The sequence below is a fragment of the Apus apus genome, chromosome 9 (genome assembly GCF_020740795.1).
Source record: "Apus apus isolate bApuApu2 chromosome 9, bApuApu2.pri.cur, whole genome shotgun sequence".
NCBI lineage: Eukaryota > Metazoa > Chordata > Aves > Apodiformes > Apodidae > Apus > Apus apus.
In genome coordinates, this window is record NC_067290.1 from 3712811 (window position 1) to 3726063 (window position 13253).

A 13253-nucleotide genomic window follows, 5' to 3' on the forward strand; every position below is an offset into this window, starting at 1 on the left:
AGGACTTGACAGTTGAGAATTTACTGATCCTAATTTTAGAAACATCATATGGATAGCATCCAAGATGACAAAGGTACAGTCAGCTGCTACGAGGATGCCAAGGGGGACAGATAAAAAAAATATCCAAGCTTCATTTTAAGAAAATTAAAAGTTCCTCATGCTACAGAATAATAATGATTTTTTAAAAAGCAAACTTGTTTCTTCTTTTCTTTCTTGGCTTTGGATATTTAAGAATCACAAAGAAGAAAAGAGAAAAAATTAAATAAAAAGAAGAAAACCATACTCATTATTTTAAAACTTCTATTTTAAATGCAATTAAACAGTATTTGCAGCCATCAAACTTGCAATATGCATTTTCTATATTCCAGCTACCAGCACCTGGATGTTAATACAGCTACTGGTCCATGCAGGCACCTGCACAGAGAATTTTCAAAAGAACATATACTTGCTTTTGTCTGTTGCCTAAAGAATGAGGAGATGATAGAGACAATTCCATTAAAAAACCCAAACCTCTTCATATGAAAACCTATTCTTGTTCTCTAGATAACTTGAACACTTAAAAAAAAGTAGAAACATCCATTAAATGCTGCTGCTCATCTCACAGCCTGCTTTATACAAGCTCATTTGCCAGTCCCTGTTCAGAGAGGTGGCAAATCAAGACTAAAGGGACAAAACATGACACTTCCACTCCTAAGAGTGGTGGCCAGTACATTTGGGCCAGCTTACTTCCATTATTGACTGGCAAGGACCTTTTCTATCTCTATTACTAGTGGCAGCAGAAAGCTTCTCTTTCTATCCCCTATCCTTGTGGGTAACTAATTCCTTTTTTTCAAAGCATTCAGACTATAAAACTGAAATCCCAGTATCCCCACATACTATTTTTTTGTTCGTTGTTCATACACATGGATGTTGTACCAGAAAAAAAATACTGACTTTTTGTTATCTATGGCTGAGTCATAAAGCACCTAAAGAAAGAAGTTTTAGAGGGACCCCTTTGTCCTTATATCAACTTTTCTGTGAAGTATTAGTGCCAAAATAACACTGCTGTCATGAGAGCATAAAGATTTTAATGTGGAGCATTATAGTAGTTAAGTTAGACTGTTTTATGTATGCCTCAAGAATATCAGCAGAAAACTCTGCACACATTTATAGAAGCATTTTTTTTGTCAGATATTTCCTTGAACTGAAATATTAGATACATAAAACATCAAGAGAATACAACCACCATAAAAATTATTACAGATTTAGAGCTTAATCAGTGGTCCATTTAGTTCTGCCTCCGGTTTGAGCAGTGATGGTACCAAATGCTTTGGAGAAACAAAATATTGCAACCAAGAGAAGACTGAGAAGCTGACAAGCTGATAAAACCCATCTACGTGGAACAGTTCCTGGAAAAGATTTGGAGCTCTTCCTATAGAGTATAAATAAGTCAAACTTTTGTTAGAGTTACCTTTCACGTACAAATGGAATATATGTAGACTTAAAGAGTATTTGGAGAGCAGCAATTTACTTTGGAGTAATATAATTTAATTGCTTCTAATTAAAGTTATTATACAAATGTAAAATAAAAGTGCCTTAATTTGCTGCATAAACTAAATTTAGATATCAACTGAGTAGCTTATTCACAGTATTTACTATAATTATTGCAATACTTCTGTAACTTTGAGGATTTAAAACTTTGGGGACTTGATACCAAATAATCGTTTCTGCTGCATCAAGCAAAATAATCTTTCAAACTCCCAGTGCCTTTGTTCTGGGAATGTGACTCACTACATTTACATTTTGTGAAAGTACATGTAGGAGTAAAAGCACTTATGTATTATCAAGGAATATGACATTATAATCCCATGAAGTTACTACTTATAGAAAAAAAACAAAACTGTTCCCATTCTCTTCCATACCTAAGTGTAAAGTGAATGACTTCCATTAACTTTACCTTCTATTAACTTTATAAAGAAAGAGGACACTTCATATTTTTGCACATATTTTTAACTTCACTTTTTATACAAACTTTTAAAAACAGCCAGGAGACACAGAAATCAGAAATATTTTTGAATAAAAGTTAACTCACCTGAAAATATATTTTTTTAAAATTTAAAACTATTAATTTATTTGTGTCAAATCTGACAAAAACACGTGACCACAGCTGGGGTGGAAAACAAAAGAAAAAATGGAGAACATTGTGCAAATATCTGTATTTTATAAATAGACCAAAGCAAGGCTAAAAAAAAGGCAATTTCTTTAATTTCCTATCTTCATTTATCTTCCTTATCTTCTCTCCACATTTTTACTACCTGGCTTCTCCTGTGCTTCTTGCTGCCCCGTCCCTGGAGGTGTTCAAGGGCAGGTTGGATGAGGCTTGTGCAGCCTGGGCTGGTGGGAGGTGTCCCTGCTCCTGGCAGGGAGGTTGGAACCTGATGATCTTTAGGGTTGCTTCCAACCTGAACCATTCTGTGAGTCTATGATTCTTGAAACACCAACAGACCAACAACGTGCCCTTTTTAGGTGAAATGTGCTAACTAAAAAGTAAAACCATTACTAAAATCTACTTGGAAGACATTTTCTTCATGCAGATAAGTAATTTTATTCTCCACATTCTTTAATACTCAAAAGGTACAGTCTATCACAAGAGAGAGTTTATGCTTGATTTATTTCATGAGGACATATGGGTGAGCTGCCCTATGTAGTTCACCCCACTAACACTTGAGCAAATACCTCTAACAATGCACAAACAGGGAATGGGGGGAAAAATTCAGAAACATCAACTGCAGGTGGGTGTAAACTGAACTGTCAATTCCTCTACCGTCAGTGTTCACAGCTGAACTGTGTAGGAGTGGTCACAAGAGTGAAGAGGTTATTTTGGGTTCTAACATCTTCTTTTTTCCCCCCCTCACCTTCTTCCTTAGGAAGCAAGACCATGGCAGTGCACTGGAGGAGTGATGGCAACCAGGGAAGCCATTCTGGTAAAAGTAATTGAGTTGTAAAAGTGAGTTTGATTAGAAAAATCACCTTAAAAAACAAATAATGCACAAAATGTGCCATATCCTACAGGCTAAAAGCTTGGAAAGTTTTTTAAAGCTCTGATCAGGGAGCTCCTCTGGCAACCAGGAGACGGAGCAGGAAACAACCACACACAAGGCTCCTTCTCCTGTTTGAAGACACTTGCTTTCTAGGACCTGACAAAGCCATGGAATGTGGAACTCTTTTTGTTTTTAAACGGAGTGGGGGAGCAAATTGCATTTCTATTAGTTAACAACTTTGGCTGCCTTGTCACCATTGGTTTCCTCAGAAGAGATAAGCTCAAGGAGGCCACAAGCTGCCCCAGTGCACAGTCAAGATGGAACCACTACCAAACATCACCTGCCTCTGCCTACTGAAATTCAATCCAAGTTACTACCAAAGACCAGAATGAGATAATTTATGCCATGGCAGAGTAATAACAATAATAATTTTTAAAAAATACTGTAGTGACAGGAGCACAAAGTAAGCTGCTTCTCTCTCAGCAGCTGCCTTCGTTGCATCACTGCATGGCACAGAATATGCTCCTTTGCTGAATGGATCACCATGTGAAACAGATCATTACACATTTTATTACCCCAAACTCACCAAGTCTAAAACCAGGCTGTTCATTAAGAGAAGGCAAGGGAAAACACACAGTAATAAATAAATGGGTTACATTAATTCAAAATGCAGAGGGGATATTTAAAAATCGGCCAAGATTCAAAGCAGGAATAATGAGGTAGATTAGGAAAGCAATTATTAAAGTGTCTGTTTTGAATATCTGAAAACTGAAACCTTGAAAATGTACTGTTGAAGGGAAGATTCTGTAATGCCAGGAAGATACTGCAAATGAAGCTTAGAAGTTTTTTATTCTTAACTTCAGCAATTCACTAACAAATCATCATTAAAAGTCTCAGTCCCTAGGGCATCTTAGAAGCACTTTTGCAGCATTAATAATAGGCCATTTCATTCCTCCAGTTGATTTCTAATTTCTAATCAGGTTTTAATTCATGATACAACTTAACCTTTCATTCTGACAGCCTGAGTTCTCAAGGAAATAGGAATTTATCTTCCTAAAATAAAAGTTTTTGCAGTCAAGATTGCTGGATTAGGGTGTTCTTTCTGCTTATTTACCATCTCCCTCAGACTCTTCTAAAATAAATCGAAGTGTTTATTATTGAAACATTCTGGCTTGCCCTTATCTGTTTATTCTTCTCAACTGGCAGTGACTTGATTTTGGAAATGTTCCATCCATAAGGCCAGAGTTGTAAATGCTCCATGAATGACTATCTCAAGCCACATCAAAAGAAGCTCTATACCAGGAACCTTGTCTTAAAACAGTCTTTAAGAGTTTCAACATGGAACACTGAATAAACACCTCGTTCCACTGCACAGCCCTAAAGAGACAAGGTATGGGAAACAGAGGCTCATGGTCCTTAGTTAACTTCTCTTAGCTCCAGATTGCTGCACTACTTGACTCTCTGAAGGTTTCTATAGGACAGCTTCTACTGTCAAACCAAGAAACAAGCAAACAACACATCTCAAAAACACCCCACAAAACCAAAACCCAAGTAAAAAAAAAAAAAAATACAAATCCTCCCCACAAACCTACTTCTTTTTCATTATGATTCTTACTCCATTTTCTGCTTCACCAGGTGTAAGGTTACTAGCCTGGAACATCTATCTCCAAGATCTCTGGTGATTTCAACAGAACTGGAATTAGGGCAGAACGAGAACTGGTGTAGAACAGAATAAGGGAAGAATTAGGTGAAAGTGGAGTTAGAATAGAACAGAACTGGAGGAGAACAGATCCCTCATCAGTTCACCTCCCCCTGCAATGCAGCAGGCTCCTCACTCTCCCTCTGCAATTCTGGCAGCAGCAGCAATCTGCCAAGGAGTGATCAGCTACACTTGGGAAACCTCCTCCTGCACCCAGCCATTCTGTCCCTGAGAAACACTTCAGGATCCTCCCAACAGCCTGTGCTGGGAGAAAGACACTGCAATGTTATTCTCTTGGCTCCTCATCAAACAGAGGTCTGAGCTTATGCCTTATGCCCAGTAGATCTTCCTGTCATGTTCCAGTTTGATTTGTTTCGTTCTCAATGTCAGCAAAAGATAAGAGTCAAGCAAGAAAAATTACAGGAATGTTTCTGTATGACATACAGCAGTGCCTGGATGGGACTGGTGGGTGATGCAACACTCCCAACATTCCCTCTGACCCAGGGAGCTCACAAAGCAGTTTCACACCACTGTCAGCATTTTCAACTCCACCAAACCTCCACCGATGCAAGCAAAAGAAATCAATTGCCATTTTTTCAGTTTGTATTTTTTGAACGAACAGCACATGTGGCTCATGCTAAAAGACATGCTGCTTTTCTGTAGTTTACTGATGTCCTTATAAGCAACTATGATGGCAATCTAATTTTGTCTGCCACAAAACAAACAGCATATTCAGTTTTCAACATCTAGCCAAGAACTTTTCTGGTTAAAATTTGATTTTAAACTCAGGCAGCATGATCATGACCATGACCAATTTGCAAAATGCCCAGAAAACTAACTCCTTCCTTGTAAACTAGCATTAGAAAACCCCAACAACCCCAAACAAATACAGTTGTTTCAGCTTACCTTTTACTTTACTTTGCTCTCAAAGATTTTAAAGATTTTAAACAAACCAAAGAATGCTTCCAGACAGCTTTCTTTACAGCATACCCTAATACATCTCTCTGAATAAAGAAAAGTTAAAGGTAGATAAATACTATCTTGTAAGAATAAAGAATTAGGGAAGGGCTCTAAGCATTACAAACTGATACTCATGTTTAATTTCAATTGATTTTGTGTACCTAACCATAAAAAAAAAGGGCAAGAAGTGCCTCATTTTCTTCTTCAGGAAAGAGAATAACATAGTACTTTAAAATGAGACAACAATTTCACTTATAATACATATGTAAATAATGTGCAGATAATAGGGTTTGTCTGAAGAATTTTTAAAGCATTGCTCTTCTTCATTAAAGATTATCAGCATATTCTGCTGAAGATTCGATTAGAAAGGAATATTCTGAATTTATTACTCAGTTGTAAATAGCTATTCAGCTTGCATACAAAACCATATAAATCTGCAGTAGACAGCTAAATCATTCTGGAAGAGAAAGTTCACCTATCCACCAACCCCAGCTGGAACAGAGAAAAACAACAGACAAGGCACTTCCCCAAAATCAAGAGTCTGTGGTGCAACACATTATGCCTTAACAAAACAATTTAACTGATAAAAAATTATGATAACCCAGAGGCACAATGCAAAAATACAGTTATTTGGTTATTGTATGTTGTAAATTATTCCTTAAAGATTAAGTTCATTTTTTAATGCCATATGGGAGATGGGAAGGGTCTGTCAAACCACAACACTGATGAAAACTTCCTAAATCAAGTTTGACAGATAACCAAACAGATTGACAGAGAGACAGAAATTGCATAGGCCTCATTTCCTTTAAAAAAAACAAGGCTAAAAATAAGGTCTTAGTAATAATTATCACTGCATCTATTATAGTGACTATTATAGCATCTACAAACTTCAACATGACGTGCACTTGACAGGAAAACAATGAAACCAGGGAGCTTATCACCCTAGAGGGCATGAGAAAACCAAAGGGAGATGAATCAAATCAGAGCATCTGTCTCCCCTACTTTGATTACTTCGTTCATGTCTTATGGGTGTCCTGCCTGTGGTGGAGAGCAGAGTTTCATTCTCTTCAAAGAAACTTTAAAGAGTCTTTAAAGAAGCTCATGGGGGTGAGTTACCTCACTGCAATGAAGTAAATAAAGTGAGAAAGCACCAAGATGGGGACAGCAGGGCGAGGAATGAAGACATGCTTTTAAAACCCACTAAACTTAGTTCTGGCTTTTCAGCCCCAAGCTGAGCAGCTGCTCCAGAGCTCTGGCTACGGGAGAACAGCCAGCAGTGGCAAAGCTGGGGACAGCTGCCCCATCTTGTCCCAGGAAGCCTCTGCACAGGGGAACCACAGCCTGTAAGACTGGGCTGTCACTTCCACATTCAAGCACTGCTCTAAGCAGGAAGAGACTTGATTTTAATGTTTTCCCTCTTCTCTCCCATTACTTCCTGTCCATTATTTTCATATTTGCTATTTGGCGAATAGGAACAGTAATGATATCAAGTTTGAACTAAATTTCTCCATGACTAGAAAAATATTTTTGATTAAACAGATGTCAGCAACATTGTATGGAGTGAAAATTGAGTAACAGATGGTGAGGTCTGTGGAGTTCAAAGAGGCTAAATTTTATTAAAAAGGAAATTTGAGGAAAAGAAGTATTTAGCTGGAAATATTGATGCAGTGTTTAAGCAAATGTAAAAATATTCTCACTTGATAGAAAACAGTAAGGTTTTTTTTAAAAAAATTAGAAATAGAAATATTCATGCCATAAACCTCAGACCGTTGGGTTTATTTTTACTAAACACAGCTTTTCACCCATGACATGAAAGTTCTAAAAGAAAAATAATATACTTCATGGAGGAAAAAAAAAACCAACCCAGCTACCAAACCAAAAAAAACAGTGACCATGATTAAGAATCCTGGACAAAATACATCCTGTACATGACAAATAAACTATGGTGAAAGCAAGTTTAGGAATAGTTAACCAAATGGTAGTAAATATTAATTCCAAACTTAGAAGGATGTAATGGCATCTGCCCTATAGGAAATGAGACTGAGAAGGACTGCAAGTCCCAACTTTAAGTATTGCCATTACCAGTAGCAAAATTATCACAAACACATTATTACACAGATATTATTTTTTATCTTGAATCTTAATTTCTCAGTGACACCTTCTCCCAGACACTTGGACTATGCTGCCTGGATTCCCCATGTGTACAGTCTTATGAAGACATGGAAGCTGCTGTATCCTCACACCTGAGAAATGCCACTTATCTTTCAGAAAGTGGTGCAATGAACTCAAACCCCCAAGACTGTGAACCCTGATTTGTGCTTTCAAGTAATTAGCCATAATATTGATGGTTTATGAACTAAGATCATGTCTTATTAGTGGCTTTAGACCTTGATACCAACACCACAGGAAATACACATTTTGCTATAAACACTGCATTTTACCAGTGAAACACAGTATGCACAGACAGCTTATGTTTGACAAGTGAGATAATAATTAAGTCAAGCCTATACAAAGTGAAATATCCTCCTTGAGCTCCACACTTCAGGTTTTGTACATGAACAAGCTAGTGAGAGGCAACATTTAGCTTTACAAGTCATCCTTCATTCCTTCCAAATCATTTATCAGTCACATCCAGGTACCTCACACTTGTTCAGAGAGCCCAAATAAAAACATGAAAAAGTTCTTGGATTCATGTTATTACCAAAGTAACTGAGGTCACGTTTACTATAGCCCTGCAGCCTTCCCAAGGAAAAGAACTCCCATGACTGATCAGATTAAAGCATTCTGAGAGCACATCCATGTTGTCCAAAATATTTTAACTGCATTGTTAGATCTAACAATTCTGTATTAATAGGTCTAAAAGTGAAACACTGGGGGAAGAGAGGGTTAATTTTTCCTATTCCTATGCTTCTTTTAGCAGTTTTCCAGATCAGTTGAAACTGAAGTTGATTCAAAAATCGAGGCAAGTGACAGAAATTCATCAGATAAATGAGAGACTACCTTGCCAAAGATATAAAAGAAAACGCAGTTTACACGTATCAGGCATTATCTTTTAGAACTATCCTTTATCTTCATAAGGCACACATGCCAATCAATCTATAAAAATCCTGAAATAATTACCCAAATACCTCTTCATCTAAAAAAACCAAAACCAACCAACCAAAAAAAACCCCAACTCTGAAGCACAGAACTTTATTTTGTTTTTTTAAAAAATCACTGGGAAATTTAAAAAGGGATCTCAAAACCTTGAACCAAGCTGATAACCTTGGTTAAGATTTTCATTTCTGGATATTTAAGATAAGGTGACTTATAAAAGGCCAAAAGCAGTTTTCAGTGGGGAGAAGGATAGTATTTTAAGTGGTGATAAAATTCTCAAATATAACTGCCTTGAGTTAATGTGACAGGATGTTTCTTGTGTATTTTTTTGAAGGAAGGCCCATTGTGTGTAAGTTAAATATTTTGATAGAGCTGAGCAGATGGCACGAGGAACGACCACCAGTTCAAAATTTACATGAACTCTATATTTAAGTTCTACACAAGAGGCAGTTCAGTATTTAGAAATATCTTAAGGAAGGTCTCATCCTCAGCAGCAGCAATGCTGAAGGAAGCATTCCTAATTCTCTGGCACATCTGAACGTCAGCTGTGCTTCTGTACTAACCTGTTTTCTCCCCTGTGTTTTGGGCAGCAACAGCCAAGAAAATATTTCACCTAGTGCAATGAACAGACCTCTGGCACTGTGCTCGGGTACACCCAAGGCAGAGCACTGCAGCTCGTGGACCCAGGTGAGCACACAAGGGCAGGGGCTTCATATTAAAAAAAGGTATTTTGTAATATGGGGAGGAAGATGCTACACAGGAGAAAAAGAAGAATGAAAATTGCTTCAAAGATCAGCGTATCGTAGCACTTCTCTACATCTTTAAAGCAGAAAGCACATTGTCAAATTTGGGCAAGTGATCTTTAACTCAGCCTTGGAGCAAAAGTGCTAACGCTGATCCTCCCTCCTTGTCTGAAATGTGTTAGGATTCATTGTGAATGTGAGTAAGGAAATAATTTAACCTCTTAAAGTGAAGGGAAAGGTGAATAACGTGTCTGGAGAGCAAGGCCTTCTTATTCAACATCAATGTTATGGGGCCTTGGCCCAATTTGTCAGGGCCCAACCTGACAGCTACCAGTGTTCTTTATTGTGGAACAACACAAGAAATATGCTTTGTACAATCTCATGGGGCCTTTTTTTTTTTTTTTCCTGCAGTGAAAGGCAGAAAAAGTCCATCAAAAAATACAAGAGCATTTTTGCAACTGGATTGAGAAAGGAGGAAATTTGTAGCAATGTACATGACACTCCCAAATTGAATGAACATAGAAATAAAAAGAACTGGTTAAAAGCATCACTTTAAGGGCACCTCAATGGCTAACTGCTACCACGTTGCAACCAGAAGTTTCTGAAGAGCCTTTACTTATAACTTATTCTTTAGGTAAAATACCATGTCCACCCTGCAGAGTGTTGGCACTGTTAAGGGCAATACACTGCAAAGACACTATTCTCTGTCCATAGTAATAATGTAATAATTAGGTGGGAGTCAGATCAGCCAATTGTTAAGAGCTGAGTGTGGAATAACTTGAATAACGAAAACCAAACCTGACTTTTTTCTATTTTCTGGCTTATACCAATACTATACTTATTACTGAGTGCATAGTACTTCTTTGATGAGAATTTATGCCATTTAGAACTACTGGTGTAAATACACTGGTGCTTACAGAAATAAGGAAACACTCCATTAGGCAGGACTGCACTACCTGGATACAGAAATTTGGGTCAGGTCCCACACTTTTTGTGTTTTCTTTTTAATTTACAGGACACTGCTCTGTGCTTTTGGGAACACCAGTGGATTTCTGAAAGTGGAATAATGTTTGTAGTGCTGCTCGTTACCATTGCTCCAAGACACACGTGTCACCAGGAGATGACAAGGAAACTGTCTCACCAAATGCAGCTTCACATTAAATGCCTCCTTTAATGGAAGCTGAAACACACCACACACTGTTCAAGATGATGATTAGAAAAAGAAACCAAACAACTAAGGTCTGTCTGATTAATTGCTCTACTTAGCTAATTTGATAAGCTCTCAGTCAGTTTTCCATGCCTCCTTCATTGGCTTGATTTACTTTGTAAATTAACCTAATTATGAACATCTGCAATCAAAAGCCCCATCTCTGCAGAAGTTACATGACTCTTATTTATACACAGCATTTTTTAAAAGGTCAATCAACAAACCCATCTTGCCCCAAGAAGCCTTTCTGGGATGCAAGGCAGGGGTCAAACACACAATAAAGGTCATAGTCAGATGAACCACTCCCCACACTCTCCAATGTTTCATTCCCACACTGTTCAGTAACACAAACTGCATTCTTCAAGAGAATCCTAATAAAAATTACATTACAGCAGACAAAAGATGATGAATGATTCCAAGTAATTGCAAGCTCCAAACCACATTCATCAGATAAGCCATACATCAGAAGGTGAATAATAATGCCAGGTTCAATTTAGAGTACCATGGATACATGAAAATAAGCTGGGGAGTTTACAAAGAAAGCTCAGTGTTCTTATATCTTATTAGGAGCATGTCAACTGACAGAACTCTTTTGGGAAACAGTAAGTTCAGCATTATCTTTACTGGACATAATCTAGATAATAAAACACTAACTGTGTGTTTACAACTCCAGATGTATGGCTTACCCTTGATTCACAACAGATAGACAATCCACTTGTATGTGCACCAGTTCTTCATGCAGGACAGAATTTTTGCAAATACAGTACAAATACAAAAATTGCACTGCAGTAATTCTGAAAGTATGAACTCGAAAGTCATTTTTTTAAACTAGTTTTACTGGTGGCTTTAACTGATCTGATTGCTATTTCATCCAATTATTTTCTTGTGAATGTAAGTTAGAAATAAAGGGAATCACCAAACAATTTTATCTGACTAAGCAGATTTTTTGACACTAGATTTGTAATTCTTTTTCACAACGTATTTTGTGTACAGAATTTTCAACAATCTGTTTTAATCATCACTCTCTCCCTCTCAAAACCACTAAAGAAAGATTGGAGAGCATAAAATTAATTTTTCCATCAAAATCCAGAAAAGTTACAGTTCAGTTTATATGGGGTTTTGAGATAGACTAGATAAAATCTATTCTAAAAAAATCAGACTGACAGGAATACTGTCATACTTGCCTAACTCATAGAAGCAATTTGCATTAGTAAAATTTAACTCTAAGCCCTTGAGATTACAATGGTTTATTGTATTTATTGTAAAAAATATTTTAGCTGGGCAATGCCAAGCTTGGGACCTTATGCAGAACCTGTGTAAAGAAAACTTCTGAATCCCTGCTTCACAGAACTTCCACAGAGCTTGTGGTGGGTTACTGCTAGATGGACTCTAAAATGAAAGACACTTTTATCATACCTCAGAGCTCAAAATACTGGTCCAATATTTTAAAAACTGATAATATAATACAGTGAAATTATTAATAGAGCCATTAACTGTCTTTCTGGGGCTCCCACATTAATTAAGTTGGCAGAGCCAGTGCTAAGATCCTCATAGCCTTTCCAAACCACCAGCAAAATAATAGCACTGCTCCAAATGTCATTATATTGGACAGGAGACAATGGAAAAAACTCATGCATGGCATGGAAAAGTTTCTAGAATGAGGGGAAAGTGTACAAAACAAATAAAAAACTGGAAAACATATAAACTTTGGCATAAAAAGACCTAACAGATGTTCAGATTTTATTCTTGCATTAACTATTCCAGAGTGAATGAGTAATTAAATGTAATATGCAATTGAGCAAGGGCTTGTCCTTGGTCATGATCTGCAAAAAGATGCACATAAACCTTGACTGCTGGCTCTTCATGACCCTGCAAGCCAAACTATTCCCACAGGTAAATGTGCTTATTAAGAAGCCAATGAATATACTAGGATGAAACAGTTATTCAGCAGGCAGGAGTACATTTATGAATGTGACTGGACTCTCAGAAATACCAAGAAGCAGCTTAACTAAACGTGCCTGGTGGTTACCCTGACAGCTTAGTGAGGCAGATTTTCAAGGGCTGACTGAACTTAAAGTGAACTAGGGAAGAAGATTAAAAGACAGTGTCCCTTACAGCCACTGCCACTCCTCTGACACTTGTGATGCCATCAGCTAGGGAAAGCTGTTTATTAACTCTTAGTCTCAGAGGCAGAGATCACTGAGTAGCACAGACAAACTCTGGCAGGTAAGGGACAAAGCAGAGGGGGGTGGGGGGAAAGAAAGAAAAAAGAGGGGTAGAACCACACAAGGACTGAAGCTACTTCCAGCAAAAATGAGAAAAATAAGTTTAAAATATGTATCAGTAAACCCAGAAATAAAGAAGGTACTTCCTATTTAACAACTGAAGTAAAAACAGAACTTAGATGGAATCTGTTTTATAAAAAAGTAGGGCTTCAAAAGCTGGTTTGTTTTCATGTCATAGCCATAATAAAATACTAATACTTGGAGGAGAAGGGGAACAGAAGAAAAGTGCACTGCCTATACAAA

General features: G+C 37.4%; 1 protein-coding gene across 1 annotated transcript in view; it reads right to left on the reverse strand.

Annotated features, from left to right (window-relative positions):
• The window catches only part of ATP2B2 (ATPase plasma membrane Ca2+ transporting 2), a 409447-nt gene that overhangs the window by 290348 nt on the left and 105846 nt on the right, over positions 1-13253 (reverse strand). The window lies entirely within an intron of this gene.